Below are 4,475 nucleotides of genomic sequence, written 5' to 3'. Positions count from 1 at the left end.
GTGGCATGATCCGTGGCACCACCTTGGCCCTCTTTGTGACTCTTTCCCACGAGGACCGAGGCTACTCGGACAAGATGAATCATCCAGACTCAGCACGGTGATTCATGAAGGAGTATGGCAATGGCCGCTTATCACAGATCTAGAGTGTTTGGAGATTACACATGTAGTACCCACTATTCTTGGAGGGGAAGACCGTATAATTTGGAGATTTGAAAATGGTCGACCAACAACACAGGCTATTTACCAGTTATTCGACCCACCAGGACCGAAAGTAGGCTGGTCTCCACTACTTTCGGGATCACTTAAAATCGCACGTCACATATTTATTCTATGGCTTGCCATCCAAGGCAAGCTGGCTACGACAGATAAACAATGGCTTGCTCACCTTGGCCCATGTATCTTATGCAATGAAGGAATGACAGAGACACATGCACATTTATTCTTCCAATGCAGATTTAGTCGAAGATGTCTCACAAAAATTCGAAGAACAATACGGTTCTTGTGGCCCAATAGAGAGTGGAAAGATGACATTACATGGGCTTCACGGAGATGGAGGGGTAAACACATCATCAACATGTCTTATAGAGCACTACTTGCATCATGTGTATACCACATTTGGAAGGAAAGAAACCTTAGACGATTCGATCACACCGAGAGGACGCCTACCACCATAGCATTACTGATCATTGAGGACATTAGACAGCGGATCCGTAGCATCACACTAACTAGATCAGTCAGCACATGTGCTTTATATCGATTATGGCGAATCCCTTGGCCTGTCGAGGGATAAACCATTTGGGGACCACATTGTTGTTGTACTGTACCATTTTTACTTAATGAAACTTACTTTTACCAAAAAAAAAAAAAAACTGTGCAAAACAGCTAAATTTTGAACGTTTTCAGAATTCGAAAAAACCTGTCCCAAACGTTGGTCTAGACCCAACCATTTGTGTGGTAAATTTGCTAAGCGTAATAATAACTACAGGTTAGTATAAAAGGGAAACAAACTTGTTTTAATAAAACCGTGCACAACAGCTAAATTTTGAGCATTCTCAGAATTCGACGAAAATTGATCCAAACGTAGGTCTAGACCCAAGAATTTGTGTGTTAAATTTCCTAAATGTAATAATAACTACAAGTTAATATAAAAGGGAAACAAACTTGTTTTAATAAAACCGTGTAAAACAGCTAACTTATGAACGTTCTCAGAATTCGATGAAACTTGACCCAGTCGCAAGTTTAGACCCAAGCATTTGTGTTGTAAATTTGCTAATCGTAATAATAACTACAAGTTAGTATAAAAGGAAAACAAACTTGTTTTAATAAACCCGTGCAAACCAGCTAAATTTTGAACGGTCTCAGAATTCGACGAAACTTGACCCAAACGTTGGTCTAGACCTAAACATCTATGTTGTAATTTGCTAAGCGTAATAATGACTCAAAGTTAGTATAAAAGGGAAACAAACTTGTTTTAATAAAACCGTGCAAAACAGCTAAATTTTGAGCATTCTCACAATTCGACAGAACTTGACCCAAACGTTGGTCTAGATCCAAGAATTTGTGTGTTAAATTTCTAAGCGTAATAATAATTACAAGTTAGTATAAAAGGGAAACAAAATTGCTTTAATAAACCGTGCAGAACAGCTAAATTTTGAACGTTCTCAAAATTTTACGAAACTTGACCCAAACATAGATCGAGACCCAAGCGTTTGTGTTATACATTTGCTAATCGTAATAATAACTACAAGTTAGTATAAAAGGGAAACAAACTTGTTTTAATAAAACCGTGCAAAACAGCTAACTTTTGAAACGTTCTCAGGATTCGACGAAACTTTACCCAATCGTAGGTCTAGACCCAAGAATATATGTGGTAAAATTTCTAAGCGTAATAATACCTACAAGTTAGTATAAAAGAGAAACAAACTTGCTTTAATAAAGCCGTGCACAACAGCTAAATTTTGAATGTTCTCAGAATTCGACGAAACCTGTCTCAAACGTTGGACTAGACCCAAGCATTTGTGTGGTAAATTTGCTAAGCGTAATAATAACAACAAGTTAGTGTAAAAGGGAAACAAACTTGTTTTAATAATGTCGTGCAAAACAGCTAATATTTGAACGTTCTCAGAATTCAACGAAACTTGACCCAATCCCAGGTCTAGACCCAAGCATTTTTATTGGAAAATTGCCAAGCGTAATAATAACTACAAGTTAGTATAAAAAGGAAAAAAACTTGTTTCAATAAAACCGTCCAAAACAGCTAATTTTTGAACGTTCTCAAAATTCGACGATAAAAAGACCCAATCGTAGGTGTAGACCCTAGAATATCTGTGGTAAATTTTCTAAGCGTAATAATAACTACAAGTTAGTATAAAAGGGAAACAAACTTGTTTTAATAAAACCGTGCAAAACAGCTAAATTTTGTGCATTCTCAGAATTCGACTAAACTTGATCCAAACATAGGTCTAGACCCAAGAATTTGTGTGTTAAATTTCCTAAGTGTAATAATAACTACAAGTTAATATAAAAGGGAAACAAACTTGATTTAATAAAACCGTGCAAAACAGCTAAATTTGGGACGGTATCAGAATTCGACGAAACTTGACCCAAACGTTGGTCTAGACCAAAGCATTTGTGTTGTAAATTTGCTAAGCATAATAATAACTACAAGTTAGTATAAAAGGGAAACAAAATTGTTTTAATAAAACCGTTCAAAACAGCTAAATTTTGAGCATTCTCAGAATTTGACGAAACTTGACCCAGACGTAGGTTTAGATCCAAGAATTTGTGCGTTAAATTTCTAAGCATAATAATAAGAACAACTTAGTATAATAGGGAAACAAACTTACTTTAATAAAACCGTGCAGAACAGCTAAATTTTGAACATTCTCAAAATTTTACGAAACTTGAACCAAACATAGATCTAGACCCAAGCATTTCTGTTATACATTTGCTAAGCGTTATAATAACTACAAGTTAGTATAAAAGGAAAACAAACTTGCTTTAATAAAACCGTGCAAAACATCGATCTGGGTTGAATGGCTGTACCAGGGACGCCTACAATGCACCTCTATATGGACGATTACGGACCAAGGCGGCTCATGGGGATGGAGGAAAATCCTCCGATTACGGATGTTTCTCCGAACCATGGTGGACCACCGGATTGGAGATGGAGGAATTTCTTCTTGTGGCATGATCCGTGGCACCACCTTGGCCCTCTTTGTGACTCTTTCCCACGAGGACCAAGGCTACTTGGACAAGATGAATCATCCAGACTCAGCACGGTGATTCATGAAGGAGTATGGCAATGGCCGCTTATCACAGATCTAGAGTGTTTGGAGATTACACATGTAGTACCCACTATTCTTGGAGGGGAAGACCGTATAATTTGGAGATTTGAAAATGGTCGACCAACAACACAGGCTATTTACCAGTTATTCGACCCACCAGGACCGAAAGTAGGCTGGTCTCCACTACTTTCGGGATCACTTAAAATCGCACGTCACATATTTATTCTATGGCTTGCCATCCAAGGCAAGCTGGCTACGACAGATAAACAATGGCTTGCTCACCTTGGCCCATGTATCTTATGCAATGAAGGAATGACAGAGACACATGCACATTTATTCTTCCAATGCAGATTTAGTCGAAGATGTCTCACAAAAATTCGAAGAACAATACGGTTCTTGTGGCCCAATAGAGAGTGGAAAGATGACATTACATGGGCTTCACGGAGATGGAGGGGTAAACACATCATCAACATGTCTTATAGAGCACTACTTGCATCATGTGTATACCACATTTGGAAGGAAAGAAACCTTAGACGATTCGATCACACCGAGAGGACGCCTACCACCATAGCATTACTGATCATTGAGGACATTAGACAGCGGATCCGTAGCATCACACTAACTAGATCAGTCAGCACATGTGCTTTATATCGATTATGGCGAATCCCTTGGCCTGTCGAGGGATAAACCATTTGGGGACCACATTGTTGTTGTACTGTACCATTTTTACTTAATGAAACTTACTTTTACCAAAAAAAAAAAAAACTGTGCAAAACAGCTAAATTTTGAACGTTTTCAGAATTCGAAAAAACCTGTCCCAAACGTTGGTCTAGACCCAAGCATTTGTGTGGTAAATTTGCTAAGCGTAATAATAACTACAGGTTAGTATAAAAGGGAAACAAACTTGTTTTCATAAAACCGTGCACAACAGCTAAATTTTGAGCATTCTCAGAATTCGACGAAAATTGATCCAAACGTAGGTCTAGACCCAAGAATTTGTGTGTTAAATTTCCTAAATGTAATAATAACTACAAGTTAATATAAAAGGGAAACAAACTTGTTTTAATAAAACCGTGTAAAACAGCTAACTTATGAACGTTCTCAGAATTCGATGAAACTTGACCCAGTCGCAAGTCTAGACCCAAGCATTTGTGTTGTAAATTTGCTAATCGTAATAATAACTACAAG

The sequence above is a fragment of the Sesamum indicum genome, linkage group LG8 (assembly GCF_026168435.1).
Source record: "Sesamum indicum cultivar Baizhima isolate 11 linkage group LG8, ASM2616843v1, whole genome shotgun sequence".
In the NCBI taxonomy this organism is placed as follows: domain Eukaryota; kingdom Viridiplantae; phylum Streptophyta; class Magnoliopsida; order Lamiales; family Pedaliaceae; genus Sesamum; species Sesamum indicum.
Note: the sequence above shows the minus strand (reverse complement) of the source record.